Source organism: Vigna unguiculata, unplaced genomic scaffold, assembly GCF_037176805.1.
Source record: "Vigna unguiculata cultivar grain cowpea cultivar isolate G323 ecotype 2 unplaced genomic scaffold, ASM3717680v1 ptg000063l, whole genome shotgun sequence".
NCBI lineage: Eukaryota > Viridiplantae > Streptophyta > Magnoliopsida > Fabales > Fabaceae > Vigna > Vigna unguiculata.
Genome location: NW_028196710.1, coordinates 67,165 through 84,321, shown reverse-complemented (window position 1 = coordinate 84,321; position 17,157 = coordinate 67,165). Strand labels below are relative to the sequence as shown.

Here is a 17,157-nt window from a genome sequence, read left to right as displayed (position 1 = left end):
CCATAATGAAAACGCAATTTTTGTTTTTCTTCTAAACGAATACGATATTGAGATTTTTTACTGAAGCGCAATTGATTTCGAAATTCGTTTTTGACTGTTGGCCTTTTACTAGTAAGTCCTGGTAAATATCCTAGACGACGTATTTTTTTGAAACGAGGTCCTCTGTAACGTGACATAAAAACTCCTTTTTTAAAATGAAAAATCTTATAAATCGAAATGAAAACTAAACGAAATGAAAAATATTATAGAATTCTAAATGAAGCGAAATCTACTAAAGTTTTATAGTACAAAGAAGAATTAGATGAATTTTATCAATATCCGAATTTATTGTATATAAAAGAATACAAAAAAGTAGGTTAATTTCTTGATTTCTTCCGCAGAGATCGAACTCTCCCAATTTTTTATTTCTAAAAAAGATATTATCAATTATGTAAAAAACAAATAGAGAAAAGCCGGTTATCGGATTCGAACCGATGACCATCGCATTACAAATGCGATGCTCTAACCTCTGAGCTAAACCGGCTAATGTAAACGAAATATACATATGCAGAAGAATTGAATGGGATCTTAGTTATCAATTTTTAGTTATTTATAACAAAATTCAAATTAATACAAACATCAAAAATAGAGAAAGAAAATATAGAAAATCAAACCCAATTTTTATTATTTCTATTATTTATTTTATCTGATAACATAAAGTGCAAGATAATAATTAATATTATATTAATATAATTTATTTAATATAATTTATTTCGATCTACTATTCTAGATATATATTATTAAATTGATTTCTTTCAAAAAGATTATTTATTAGTACTTAAAGTAAATTTGAATAAATATAAATTTTAGTAAATATTTATTAAGGAATTCCATATTTCTAAGTAAATGTCTAATTCTATATTATATTCAATTAAAAGAATGGTTTTTTTTAGCCACTAGATTCGTTTTAGTTATATAAATTGTATATGAATAAATGGATTGTTTATTTTCTTTTTTTTTTTAAGCAAAAACAAAAAAAAAAAAAGAATCGACCATTCGAGTATTCTAAATTGTATGAAAAAAGAAGATAAGTAGGTACATAGAAGATAAGTAGATATGTGGTCTATATCTGTGTATATTGAATTGTTAATATATAGATATTAGAATTAGTTCTGATTCAAACAAATAAAGGTATCCAATATAGATGAAATAAAATCTATAAAATTGGAGAAAGGGGTTTTTAATATTTAATAAAATAATATGTATTTAATGAATTCAAAAGTTCCCGCATAATTCTCATAATAGAAATGAAAAAAAAAGCATTCTATTATAATCAGATTCAAATAAAAAAAAAGATGGGGATATGGCGAAATTGGTAGACGCTACGGACTTAATTGGATTGAGTTTTGGTATGGAAACTTACCAAGTAATAATTTTCAAATTCAGAGAAACCCTGGAATTCACAATGGGCAATCCTGAGCCAAATCCTGTTTTCTGAAAACAAATAAAAATTCAGAAAGTGATAATAAAAAAGGGATAGGTGCAGAGACTCTATGGAAGCTGTTCTAACAAACGAAATTGACGACTTTTTTTATTGCATTAGTAAAAGAATCCTTTCACCAAAATTACAGGAATGGATCAAAGATAAACATTTAGAAACATATATATATACTGAAATACTCTTTCAATTTGTTACTTTTTATTTTATTATTGAAGATCTATTTGTGATAAAAATATTCACAAATGAAAAATGTGAATCAAATCAATTCGAAGTTGAAGAAAAGATGGAATATTTATTGATGAAATTATTCACTTCATCATAATCGGCTAAAACCCTTGAAGAACTGATAAATCAGATGAGAATAAAGATAGAGTCCTATTCTACATGTCAATACCGACAACAATGAAATTGAAAGTAAGAGGAAAATCCGTCGACTTAAGAAATCATGAGGGTTCAAGTCCCTCTATCCCCAAAAATACTTTTTCATTTTCTAATTTTTTTCCTATATCCTCTCTATCTTGAAGTCCTTATTTATGTGTTTTATTCGATTTATTATTTCCCAACGAAATTGGAATTTTTATTTTCATCAATTTCCTATCTATCATAATTTTCTTATCTATCATAATGACAAGGGACGAGTTTTGGAATAGATATAAATATATATGTGAAACACATAGAATTTTTTTTAATCAGAAATGTATAAATTAATATCTTATTTTTTAGCAAGGAATTTTCATATGCGTAATTAACGATTAACAATAAAAAATAATTATTACTGCGGAAACTCACTTACAAACTTTTTTTTTACTTAGTTGATATAGATTCATTAACATAGATTTTAAAAATCTTTTAAAATCAAAGTATTAAGCTTCAAGAATGGTCGGGATAGCTCAGTTGGTAGAGCAGAGGACTGAAAATCCTCGTGTCACCAGTTCAAATCTGGTTCCTGACACAAGATTCATTTGTATGAGTATCTATCCCCCATATTCATTTTAATGAATATGGGGGATAGATACTCATACAAATTTGTGTTCTTCTAGATTCTGATACATAACATATTTCTTTGATCTATTTAGGTATCTGTAGATATACTTTTCCTAGATGATTAAAGAATAGATGCAATTTTTTATTAGGTATATTCGCTTATCTATAGTATCTATATATATATAGATATAGATATATAGATAATGAATTCTTTATCTATTTTTTTCCTTTTTTTTCTGCGATACAAAAAAAGGTTTCTATTTCCATAATATTCGAGTGGTTTAATTAGTTGGTTAAAAGACCTAAAAGTCGAAGTTCTGGGGTGGAGTGAGAATATTAAGAATTCATCTGAGAAGGATTACCAAAATAGAATCGAGCCCTTTTCTTTGTGTTTTTTTTTTCGTGGCCGTATAATTGATGGTGATGTGCACGTTATATAGTTTATTATAAAGATAAAGAATTAGTTTATTATAAAGATAAAGAATTTTTGCAGTTCATCCTATTTCTTTTATTGGCTTGGCTGATAAGAACTCAGTATTGTTTTTGTTTTAGAATCTTAAGAAACTCCTATCCATCCTATTTTAAACCCTATAATTATTCATTCTATTATTTCTGAATTTTGTGATTTCTCACATAATAATATCTGAATGCAACTTCCATTACTCTGCCTGATTTAATGTCAATCAATTATTTTGTCTGATCTATAACAGAATGTACTTATATTCTTTGACTGGGGTTGCAGAAGTTTGGATTAGTTTATTATTTTTATCATTTAGTGAGCATCTTGTATTTCATAAAAATTTGGAGCAATATAATCTTTACGCAAAGGCCATCCTATCCAATTTTCGGGCATTAAAATACGTCTTAGACGCGGATGACTATCATAAGAGATTCCCAACATATCATAAGATTCCTTTTCTTGAAAATCCGCACTTTTCCAAACCCAAAAAATCGAAGGAATTCTGGGATTTTTTCTTGATACAAATATTTTTATGCATACCTCTTCGGGTTGATTTATACCATACTCTATTCTTGTAAAATGATATACACTAGCTAAGAGTCCTCCGGGTGCTACATCATAGGCACATTGAGAACGTAGATAATTGTAACCATATACATATAAAATGACAGCAATGGAATGCCAATCCTCGGGCTTTATTTGTAAAGTCTCTATTCCTAGGTAATCGAAACCCAAGGATCTATGAATTAGTCCATGTTTGACTAGCCAAGAAGACAAACGACCTTGCATTTTTTGCTTCTCCTAAATTTTTTTTATGAGTTTGGTATTAGTATTTTCTATTACGATGAAATTTTTAAAATACGATGAAATTTTTAAAAAAGGAATTGCTTTTTATTATTGTACTTTAAAAAAATGTGTCAGACGATATCTCTGAAGTAGATGGCGGTTGATAGAAAAATTCTTGACCATAATTGTCAGTATAAGTACTGTATCCAACATGAAACTTATGGTTGGTAGTAAAACATCTATTCTCTCGTTGAAAACTCATTGGATCTTCATATATTTCTCGAGATATTTTCTTACGAAGTTTTGTTATAGCATCTATAATGGCCTCCGGTTTAGGTGGACAGCCCGGCAAATATACATCTACAGGAATTAGCTTATCTACGCCTCGAACAGTACTATAAGAATCGGTACTAAACATCCCCCCCGTAATTGTACAGGCTCCCATAGCAATAACATATTTAGGTTCGGGCATTTGTTCATATAATCGAACTAAAGAAGGGGCCATTTTCATAGTTACAGTGCCCGCTGTTAAAATTAGGTCCGCCTGCCTAGGACTCGATCGTGGTACTAGTCCATAACGATCAAAATCGAATCGTGATCCTATTAATGAAGCAAATTCAATGAAGCAACAACTCGTACCATAAAGAAGCGGCCATAAACTGGATAATCTTGACCAATTTGAAAAATCATTTAATGTCGTTGAAATAACTGAATTTTGGGTTGTTTGATCAAGTAAGGGAAACTCAATGGAATTCATAATTGTCTCAATATTTTTTTTTCTAATTGTCTAAATAGTCAAGAATTAAGACCATTCTAATGCCCCCTTTCGCCATGCATAAACTGAACCAACAATTAGGATAAGCACGAATAAGAAAGCTTCTAAAAATACGGATACCCCTAATACATCGAAACTCATTGCCCATGGATAAAGAAAAACCGTTTCAACATCAAAAACAACAAAAATGAGAGCAAACATATAATAACGGATTCGAAATTGTAACCAAGCATCGCCTATTGGTTCTATTCCGGATTCATAACTAGAAAGTTTTTCCGGTCCCTTGCTAATGGGGGCTAAAATTCCAGAAATTAGAAATGCCAAAATAGGAATCAAACTTGATATTATTAGAAATGCCCAAAAAATATCATATTCGTAAAGAAGAAACATAAAAGTACTCCTCTGAATGTAGAAAATATACCAAATTCATTTTCATTTTTAGTCTAAAGTCTCCATTTTTTTAGACTAGCTGAATATACTAATATTAATATTATTCTATCGAATATGAATATGTTCGAATAGAAAGTTACAAATTGTTTTTTTTTTAGTAATAGTCTTAGTAATGAGATCTATTCGATCCAAAATAGTATTAATATTATTAGTATCTGTAGGAATATTAGGGCTATACGGACTCGAACCGTAGACCTTCTCGGTAAAACAGATCAAACTAATTATTATCTAAATGATTTAAATTGTTTTCAAAACCCAACATGCATTTTTTTTTGCATTGAGCTTTTTCATTAACTGATAAAAATATTAGTTAGTCCACCATCTTTTTTTTTTTTTACAGTAAAGAATAAAGAGATGATTCCCTATGCTCTTCTTTTTTATTTGTATAACAATCAAAGAGCACTACCAAAGTGTTTCAAAGAAGGATTATCTTGACGTAGGTCTGCTTCTGGCCTAGATCAACTTAAGTTAAATGGACTCTTTATCCACCTACTAAAATTAAAATAGAAGATAAGAAATGACACTTCATACACCTTAAAGTTCATAAAATAGGAAGAAAAGATAATCTTTTTTAGGTCCCTATACCCTTTATGTTTAGCATTGACGAGAAATGGGTATTCACCTTATCAATATCTCAAATCAATTATGGATTCGATTTTATGGCTAAACCCTTTGTCAGGCTAGTGTTCTCTTGTTTTGTTCCTTAAAATGGAGTAAGACACCGATTTCTTACTATAAGATAAACTTTTTTAATTACAAGATGAACTCCTCTGAAAAAAAGCATTGGCGCTCGTGTAAACGAGGTGCTCTACCTAACTGAGCTACAGCCCTTGTGTTTTTGATACATATTTTATCATAGTATGAAGATAATTGCTTGTCAAGATGAATATTACATGATCGAATCCCTTGAACGGGGGTTGGTATTGCTTATCAGTAATTTTACATTTATAATCAATTAATCTGATAGATGGGTACTCTTCTTTTTTTTTTTTTGAGGAGGAGTCCTAAATTACCTACTTAACTCAGTGGTTAGAGTATTGCTTTCATACGGCGGGAGTCATTGGTTCAAATCCAATAGTAGGTAAGGTATAGTTATAACTTATTAGATACCTTTGACTGTGGTATCTAATAAGCTTTTCTACTTACTTTTTTCTTCTGACTGTTTCTTTTTTCTTTTTATTGTTTTCGGATATTGGGACGCATCAATTTCAACTTGTTATGAAATAACATTGATAGCCTCTACTCGTGTTCTAGCTCGTCTAAGAGCTAGATTTGCCTCAATTGTTTGTCTCTTGCCTTCAGCCTTATTCAAATTAGTTTCTGCTATTTCAAGAGTTTGCTGTGCTTCTTGTGGATCAATGTCACTACCCTTTTCCGCATCATTTACTAAAACAGTTATCTCATTATTATTTATTCTAGCAAACCCCCCCATCAGAGCCATTGTTAACCATTGGTCTTTAAGACGTATTCTCAAAATACCTATATCGACAGCTGAGGCAATAGGCGCATGATTAGGTAATACTCCAATTTGTCCGCTATTAGTAGGTAAAATGATTTCCTTCACTTCTGAATCCCAAACAATTCGATTGGGGGTCAATACACAAAGATTTAAAGTCATTTCTTCAAATTGCTCTCCGTTTCTAAGTTCGTAGCCTTCGCAGTAGCTTCATCGATATTACCTACCAAATAAAAGGCTTGTTCAGGAAGACCGTCTAATTCTCCAGAAAGAATCAAATTAAACCCTCTAATTGTTTCTACTAGACCAACATATTTTCCAGCCGAACCGGTAAAAACTTCTGCTACGAAAAAAGGTTGTGATAAGAAACGCTCAATTTTTCGTGCTCTTGCTACGGTTAAGCGATCTTCTTCGGATAATTCGTCCAAGCCAAGGATAGCTATAATGTCTTGAAGTTCTTTGTAACGTTGTAAAGTTTGTTTAACTCGTTGCGCAGTCTCATAATGTTCTTCACCAACGATTCGAGGTTGGAGCATAGTTGAGGTTGAATCTAAAGGATCTACTGCTGGATAGATACCTTTGGCGGCTAATCCTCTTGATAGTACAGTAGTAGCATCTAAATGTGCAAATGTCGTAGCAGGAGCAGGGTCAGTTAAATCGTCGGCAGGTACATAAACTGCTTGAATAGAAGTTATGGACCCTTCTTTGGTAGAAGTGATTCTTTCTTGTAAAGAACCCATTTCAGTACTAAGAGTGGGTTGATAACCCACAGCAGAGGGCATTCGACCCAATAAGGCAGATACTTCAGATCCTGCTTGAACGAAGCGGAAGATATTGTCGATAAATAGAAGTACATCTTGCTCATTGACATCTCGAAAATATTCCGCCATAGTTAGGGCAGTTAAACCAACTCTCATACGAGCTCCGGGTGGTTCATTCATTTGACCATATACTAAAGCTACTTTGGATTCTGCAATATTTTGTTCATTAATTACTCCAGATTCTTTCATTTCCATATAAAGATCATTTCCCTCGCGAGTACGCTCACCTACTCCGCCAAATACAGATACACCTCCATGAGCTTTGGCAATGTTATTGATCAATTCCATAATAAGTACTGTTTTACCCACTCCAGCTCCACCGAAAAGTCCTATTTTTCCTCCACGACGATAAGGAGCTAAAAGATCTACTACTTTTATTCCTGTTTCAAAAATAGATAATTTTGTATCTAATTGTATAAAGGTAGGCGCAGATCTATGAATGGGAGATGTTGTACGAGTATCTACAGGACCTAAATTATCAATCGGCTCTCCAAGCACGTTGAAAATTCGTCCTAGAGTTGCTCCGCCTACTGGAACACTTAGGGGAGTTCCTGTGTCAATAACTTGCATTCCTCTCATTAGACCATCTGTAGCACTCATAGCTACAGCCCTAACTCGATTATTTCCTAATAATTGTTGTACTTCACAAGTCACATTAATTTGTTGACCAACAGTATCTCGACCCTTAACTACCAGAGCATTGTAAATATTAGGCATCTTCCCCGGGGGAAAGGCTACATCTAGTACCAGGACCAATTATTTGGTCAATATGTCCCAGATTTTTTTTTTCAATCGAAGAAACTTCAGGACCGGAAGTAGGAGGATTTATTCGCATATCAAAAGCCAATTTTTTTTTCCGAAAAAGTTTTTAAATCAAAAAGAAATGTTCGATAAGAAAGCAAGTTGATCGGTTAATTCAAAAAGAAATAAGAAATGGGAGTTAGTACTCCATTTTTTTGGTACTATTCCATCAATCCTCTTTAACTGTTTACTTACTTATTCAAATTCAATTATTGAATTCTTAAGCTTACTGCAGTTATTTTGAAAATTTCAATTGGATAAAATCTTTCGAAAGTCTTTTCTTTTTTTCTATCATTCTAGAAAATATCATCTATATTCTGTATGGAATTCGAACCTGTACCTTAATTTAGAATTCATTTTTTTTATCATTGGCTTTCGTATTTCCTCAGTAGACAATTTTTTAGACTTACCCTCTGTTTCCCTATTTTTTGACCTCTTTTTTTATTTTCCGGGGAGAAAGCTGCCTATTTTTACATCTAGGATTTACATAGACAACATATATCACTGTCAAGATTAAGAATAAATTATTATTATTATTTAGATTAGATCTTTCGATTTCAAAATTAAAAATAAGATCAAATTGAAAAAAAAAAAAGATTGGGTTGCGCCATACATAGAAAAGAGTATACAATAATGATGTATTTGACAAATCAAATACCATCGTTTAATTTAATAATAACATAACGAACCTTTGGGATTAATTGATAATAGTAGTTGATTTTTGTAAAAGATTTCATTAACTCCTAAGTCATATCGAGTAGACCTTATTGTTTCAAGAATTCTTAATTCAAGAGTTGTAGGGAGGGATTTATGTCACCACAAACAGAGACTAAAGCAAGTGTTGGGTTCAAAGCTGGTGTTAAAGATTATAAATTGAATTATTATACTCCTGAGTATGAAACCAAAGATACTGATATCTTGGCAGCATTTCGAGTAACTCCTCAACCTGGAGTTCCACCTGAAGAAGCAGGTGCTGCGGTAGCCGCCGAATCTTCTACTGGTACATGGACAACTGTGTGGACCGATGGGCTTACCAGTCTTGATCGTTACAAAGGACGATGCTATCACATCGAACCTGTTGCTGGGGAAGAAAATCAATATATTGCTTACGTAGCTTATCCTTTAGACCTTTTTGAAGAAGGTTCTGTTACTAACATGTTTACTTCTATTGTCGGTAATGTATTTGGGTTCAAGGCACTGCGTGCTCTACGTCTGGAGGATTTGCGAATCCCAACCGCTTATATTAAAACTTTCCAAGGTCCGCCACACGGCATCCAAGTTGAGAGAGATAAATTGAACAAGTATGGTCGTCCCCTATTAGGATGTACTATTAAACCTAAATTGGGGTTATCCGCTAAGAATTATGGTAGAGCTGTTTATGATGTCTTCGTGGGGGACTTGATTTTACCAAAGATGATGAAAATGTGAATTCCCAACCATTTATGCGTTGGAGAGACCGTTTCTTATTTTGTGCTGAAGCGATTTTTAAATCACAGGCTGAAACAGGTGAAATCAAAGGGCATTACTTGAATGCAACTGCGGGTACATGCGAAGAAATGATGAAAAGAGCTGTATTTGCCAGAGAATTAGGCGTTCCTATCGTAATGCATGATTATTTAACAGGGGGATTCACTGCAAATACTAGCTTGGCTCATTATTGCCGAGATAATGGTCTACTTCTTCATATACATCGTGCAATGCATGCAGTTATCGACAGACAAAGAATCATGGTATGCACTTTCGTGTATTAGCTAAAGCATTACGTTTGTCTGGTGGAGATCATGTTCACTCCGTACCGTAGTAGGTAAACTTGAAGGGGAAAGAGATATCACTTTAGGTTTTGTTGACTTACTGCGTGATGATTTTGTTGAAAAAGATCGAAGTCGTGGTATTTATTTCACTCAGGATTGGGTTTCTCTACCAGGTGTTCTGCCTGTTGCTTCGGGAGGTATTCACGTTTGGCATATGCCTGCTCTGACCGAAATCTTTGGAGATGATTCCGTACTTCAATTGGCGGAGGAACTTTAGGACACCCTTGGGGAAATGCACCAGGTGCTGTAGCTAATCGAGTAGCTCTTGAAGCCTGTGTGAAGGCTCGAAATGAAGGACGTGATCTTGCTCGTGAAGGGTAATGAAATTATCCGTGAGGCTAGCAAATGGAGTCCTGAATTAGCTGCTGCTTGCGAAGTATGGAAGGAGATCAAATTTGAATTCGAAGCAATGGATACTATTTGAATTCGAAGCAATGGATACTTTGGATTAATTGCAATTAAACTCGGCACAATCTTTTCCTAAAAGAAGGATTGAGCCGAATACAAAGATACTTAATTATTAAACAGATTTCTATCTTTCGTATTGGAATAGAAGCATAGTAAGTAGACGATATTTTACGAACAAAGTGATTACAATTTATAAGGAAACTGGCTATTGCCTTTTTCGATGTGAATTTCACATAATAGGGAAGTTGTTCCATTTCTATATGAAATTTGTATTTTCCTATTGATTTCTATATTTCTATAATTTTATACGTTTTTTTAGTTTAGAATATCAATTTAGAATAAAAAAAGATATATATATATTTAATAATTTTTCTTATAAGTAATTCTAACATAATACTAATAATCGAATTAATAAGATTGAAAATCTTATTAATTCGATTGTATTTATTCGATTGTATTTTTTTTTCAATACTAATATTGACAACACTGTATCAAATAAATATAATCCGATCGTGAATAAATTGATCACCTTACTTACGTTAAATAGGCGTTATTACTTCATCAAATGGTAGGTTCATTGGTTTTCTTTCTGCGAGACAAACAAGAAAAACTTTGTTATGAATAAGTAAGTGAACTTGAAAGGTAAACACGAATATATATACGAAAATATTAGATCTATATATACCAATATATATATAGTCTTATATATATAATAATAATGGATAACTCTAACATAGTATTTCAAGAACATAGTATTTAAATAGGTGGTATATCTTTTTTTAGTTTTTTAGACAATTCAATTTTGTAATTTTATTTTTTTGATTGCGATTGGGTATAAATATCCACCTTATTTTTTAAATTGTAATGGGGTTGCTAACTCAATGGTAGAGTACTCGGCTTTTAAGAGCGACTCTATTTTTTACGCATTTCTATGAAGCAATGGGTTCGTCGATACTATCGGTAGAGCTTGTAAAACCACGACTGATCCAGAAAGGAATGACTGGAAAAAGTAGCATGTCGTATCAATGAAGAATTCTAAAAATATTTCATTCTTTTAGGATCCAGCTCAAATTTTTGTTTGAATTTTTGGCTCGTAACAAAAAAAATTCCGTTGGGTTTGATTAATAAAGGGATAGAACTTGGTGGTTCTAATTCTAATAGGGAAACAAAAAGCATCGAGCTTTCATTTATTTTTTATTTGGATCATTACCCCATCTAATTGTACGTTAAAAATAGGTTAGTGCTTGATGTGGGAAAAGCTTTTCTGGTGAATGGTTTATTTTTGTTATGAGTCCTAACTATATAGCTATTTTCCATTATCTTTTGGTATTTTGGGGTAGCGATAAATGTGTAAAAGAAAGAGTATATTGATAAAGATATTTTTTCCAAATCAAAGAGCGATTAGGTAAAAAAAAAATAAAGGATTCTTAATTAGCTCGTTATCCTAGAACAAAAATTAGGCAAAAAATCGATTAGAGAGAGTCCGTTTAATGGGTTTTTACTTCTCTAGGTATATATTTATACCTATAATTTTCTGTTTTGACCATATCGCACTATGTATCATTTGATAATCCAATGAATCTCTGATTCTTTGTTTGACCAAATAGACTTTTTTTTTTTTAATGGAGCAATATCAAGCATATTTAGAACTCCGTAGATCTCGATACCAGGACATCCTATACCCACTTTTTTTTCGGGAATCTATTTATGGACTAGCTTATGCTCATGAGTCCTTTTTTATAGAAAATGTCGATTATAACAATAAATTTAGTTTACTAATTGTAAAACGTTTAAGTACTCGAATGTATCAACAGACTCATTTCATTCTTTTGTTAATGATTCTAAAAAAAATACTTTGTGGGTTATAATTATCATTTTTTTCTCAAATAATATTAGAAGGTTTTGGTATCGTCGTGGAGATTCTATTTTCTCTACAATTATTTAGCTCTTCCTTAAGGGGATTAGAAATCGTAAAATCTTATAAAAATTTTCAATCAATTCATTCGATCTTTCCCTTTTTCGAAGATCAACTGATATATTTAAATCATAAGTCAGATATACGAATACCCTATCCTATCCATCTGGAAATCTTGGTTCAAATCCTGCGATATTCGATAAAAGATGTCTCTTTCTTTCATTTAATAAGGTTGTTTTTTATTACTATTATAATTGGAATAGTCTTTTTCCTCCAAAAAAATGGATTTTTTACTTTTTTTTCAAAAAGGAATCGAAGAATTTTCTTGTTCCTATATAATTTATATGTATGGGAATATGAATCTATCTTTCTTTTTCTACGTAACAAATCCTCTCAGTTACAGTTAAAACATTTCGCGTTTTTTTTGAGCGAATTTTTTTCTATGAAAAAATAAAACATCTTGTAGAAGTATCTACTAAGAATTGTTCATATACTTTCTTCTTCTTTAAGGATACTTTCATCCATTATGTTAGATATCAAGGAAATCAATTCTGGTTTTAAAGAATACTCCTTTTTTGATAAATAAATGGAAATACTATTTTATATATTTATGGCAATGTCATTTTGATATTTGGGCTGGACTAGAAACGATCTATATAAACGAATTATCTCAGTATTCATTTCACTTTTTAGGCTATTTTTTAAGTATTCCACTAAATCTTTCAGTAGTACGAAGTCAAATGTTGCAAAATTCATTTCTTATTAAAATTGTTATAAAAAAAACTTGATACAATAGTTCCCATTATTCCTCTAATGAGATCATTGGCTAAAACAAAATTTTGTAATGTAATGGGTCATCCTATTAGTAAGCCGGTTTGGGCCAATTTATCTGATTTTGATATTATTGACCGGTTTTTGCGCATATGCAGAAATTTTTCTCATTATTACAATGGATCTGCAAAAAAAAAGAGTTTCTATCAAATAAAATATATACTTCGGTTTTCTTGTATAAAAACTTTGGCTCGTAAGCATAAAAGTACTGTGCGCATTTATTTGAAAAATTAAGTTCAGAAAAATTATTGCAAGAATTTTTTACAGAAGAAGATCTTTTTCTTTGATTTTTCCAAGAACTTCTTTTACTTTGCGTAGGTTTTATAGAGGTCGTATTTGGTATTTGGATATTCTTTTAAGAAACGATTTCGTCAATTATTTATAATTGAAATAGGTTATGTTATTTTTTAAATCGTGTAAATTGATAAAACGAACTTCCTTCTTTTTATTCAATGAGGATAAAAAAAATCATTTTTTTTAGTCTTCTATATCTATATATAGGATTTTGAAATGCTCATGTAGTCAGAGTCAAGATTCGGGGTAATGAATTAAATATTATATTTCACTTTCTTAGAGTCTTTTGCTAGGCAAGTAATTAAGGTTTAGATGTATACATAGGGAAAGCCGTGTGCAATGAAAACTGCAAACACGGCTTGGGGAGGGATTTTTTCTTGTTTTATTCTATTGTTGAATTTTATTCAAGAATAAATTATCTTACTTCATCCGACTAGTTCCGGGTTCAAGTCCCGGGCAACTCATTTTTGTAGATCGATGTTGTATTATATCTATATTTCTATTCTCTATTTCTATAAATAGAATGATATATAGAAAATAAACTTTTTTTATGAATCAATGAAATGGGATAAACAAGGTAAATTCGGATAAACCGAAATGAATAAGAACATACTAATGAATAAGAACATACTATGGATATTAGTATTGGTTGACACTGGTATATAAGTCATGTTATACTGTTGAATAACAAGTCCTCAAATTCTCGCATTATAGAGAATTTTTGTGCTTGGGAGTCCCTAATGATTAAATGAACCAAGATTTTACCATGACTGCAATTTTAGAGAGACGCGAGAGCGAAAGCCTATGGGGTCGCTTCTGTAATTGGATAACCAGCACCGAAAATCGTCTTTACATTGGATGGTTTGGTGTTTTGATGATTCCTACTTTATTGACTGCAACTTCTGTATTTATTATCGCTTTTATCGCTGCCCCTCCAGTAGATATTGATGGTATTCGTGAGCCTGTTTCTGGATCTCTACTTTATGGAAACAATATCATTTCTGGTGCGATTATTCCTACTTCTGCGGCTATAGGTTTGCATTTTTATCCGATCTGGGAAGCAGCTTCTGTTGATGAGTGGTTATACAACGGCGGTCCTTATGAACTAATTGTTCTACACTTCTTACTTGGTGTAGCTTGCTACATGGGTCGTGAGTGGGAACTTAGTTTTCGTCTGGGTATGCGTCCTTGGATTGCTGTTGCATATTCAGCTCCTGTTGCAGCCGCTACTGCTGTTTTCTTGATCTATCCTATTGGTCAAGGAAGCTTTTCGGATGGTATGCCTCTAGGAATTTCAGGTACTTTCAATTTTATGATTGTATTTCAGGCTGAGCATAATATTCTTATGCATCCATTTCACATGTTAGGTGTAGCTGGTGTATTCGGCGGCTCCCTATTCAGTGCTATGCATGGTTCCTTGGTAACTTCTAGTTTGATCAGGGAAACCACAGAAAATGAATCCGCTAATGAAGGTTACAGATTTGGTCAAGAGGAAGAAACTTATAATATTGTAGCTGCTCATGGTTATTTTGGCCGATTAATCTTCCAATATGCAAGTTTCAACAATTCTCGTTCTTTACATTTCTTCCTAGCTGCTTGGCCTGTAGTAGGTATTTGGTTTACCCGCTTTAGGTATCAGCACTATGGCTTTCAACTTAAATGGTTTTAATTTCAACCAATCCGTAGTTGATAGTCAAGGTCGTGTAATAAATACCTGGGCTGATATTATTAACCGAGCTAACCTTGGTATGGAAGTAATGCATGAACGTAATGCTCATAATTTCCCTCTAGATCTAGCTGCGATGGAAGCTCCATCTGTTAATGGATAAAATTTTGATCTTAATTTAAAGTAGACGAGTTTTTGTTTAAAAATAAAGGAGCAATATCAACTTTGTTAATATTGCTCCTTTATATTGGATAATTGATTAGTAATCTTTTTTTTAGATTTCTATAGATTTATACATACGTTTTGATTGATTTAATGATTCCTTATCTTTTTTTTTTCCTTTGTTAGAAAAAAAAGGATAATGAAAAGGTAGAATTTGAGATATAGATCATTTTTACTATAAGGGCGGATGTAGCCAAGTGGATCAAGGCAGTGGATTGTGAATCCACCATGCGCGGGTTCAATTCCCGTCGTTCGCCCATATCTATATATAGATAGATATAGATATTGTTTAGGTTTTCAAGTATAAATCTGAAATAAAGAAAAATGGCTACTTCTAAAACTTATAAGTACGAATTCTTCAAAATAATAATTATTACAAAAGATATATTTTTGAGATAAAATAGATACATTTATCTATTTCACAAAAAAAGAATATATCCATATCGTGGTTTCCTCTTATAATACCTCAGGTGCTAATGAAACTATTTTAGTGAAATTTAACTGTCTCAATTCCCGGGCGATTGCGCAAAAGATTCGAGTTCCTTTTGGATTTCCTTCTTGATCAATTATAACTGCAGCATTATCATCATACTGAATTATTATACCGTTGCTACGTTTTAGTTGTTTACAAGTACGTACAATTACAGCTCTGATCACTTCAGATTTTTCTAAGTTCGTATTTGGTACTGCTTGTTTGATTACAGCAACAACAATGTCGCCAATATAAGCATATCGTCGATTACTAGCTCCTAGGATTCGAATACACATCAGTTCACGTGCTCCGCTGTTATCCGCTACATTCAAATGAGTTTGAGGTTGAATCATATCATTTTTTATTATTTCAATCTAAAAAAGGAAGTAAAAATATTTTGTGTTCAAAAAAAAAGGAACCTATTATTGCCTTTTTTCTTTTCATTCTAAAGACCTATTTTCTTTGGTTCTCTTTTATTATCCTGAATAATGAATTGAGTTCGTATCCGGCATTTTGGATGATGCTATTGAAATAGCCTTTCTTGCTATATTTTCTGGTACTCCACCCATTTCATAAAGTATTTTCCCAGGTTTAACAACAGCTACCCAATATTCGGGAAATCCTTTTCCTGAACCCATACGTGTTTCAGTAGGTCTTACTGTAACCGGTTTGTCTGGAAAAATACGTACCCATATTTGTCCCCCCCCCCCCCCCTCGGCGAACATTTCTTGACATTGCCCGCCGTCCCGCTTCTATTTGTCTAGATGTTATCCAAGCTGGCTCAAGTGCCTGAAGAGCATATCTTCCGAAGCAAATATTATTACCTCGATAGGATATTCCCTTCATTCTTCCTCTATGTTGTTTACGAAATCTGGTTCTTTGGGGGTTATAATTGATGGTTGTTTTTCAATTCCATCTTTATTACAGAACCGTACATGAGATTTTCACCTCATACGGCTCCTCGCGAATGAAGTAATTCAAATATCTATATCTATATGGATATAGATTCTATCTAATCGATAAAATAATAGAAATAGTCATATGTTTAGTAAATAACGAAATCTCGGTATTTTTGAGATTTCATACAATCTTCGAAATTTTTAGATCTTGTTTTCAATATCGATTCTTAGAATTGGCAAAAATATAAAAAAAATTCAATAAAAGAAAAATTCTCGCGGGCGAATATTTACTCTTTTATTCTCAAATTCAGATGTAATGAAATTCAGATGTTAATGTAGGGTACAACTCCTAAAAAATGGATTGTTTTTAGGTTTCTTCCGCCATCCCACCTAAGAAATCATTAAGATTTGTTTTCTTTAAGATTTTTTTAATAAAATCTTAAGTCTTAAGTATTTGCAGGTTTCGTCGTTCCCATCGCCTCTCGATTAATGGTTAGGTTTTAATTCGACAATGGAGCCTTTCTCATAGCTAAAAATTAATAAAATTTTTTTAGAATAGAATATTCATTTCTTTTTTCGTGAATCAATATTATCAGTTTTTCTGATTCAGAGCTCTTAATTTATTG

At 32.1% G+C, this 17,157-nt stretch overlaps 2 non-coding genes across 2 annotated transcripts; one reads left to right on the top strand and one right to left on the bottom strand.

Annotated features, from left to right (window-relative positions):
• Nucleotides 1-450: 450 nt before the first annotated feature.
• Nucleotides 451-523, bottom strand: TRNAT-UGU (transfer RNA threonine (anticodon UGU)). Its single transcript has one exon. It is a non-coding gene; the product is annotated as a tRNA-Thr (tRNA).
• Nucleotides 524-2,359: 1,836 nt separating this feature from the next.
• TRNAF-GAA (transfer RNA phenylalanine (anticodon GAA)) lies at nt 2,360-2,432 on the top strand. The gene has a single exon. It is a non-coding gene; the product is annotated as a tRNA-Phe (tRNA).
• The last annotated feature ends 14,725 nt before the right edge of the window (nt 2,433-17,157 follow it).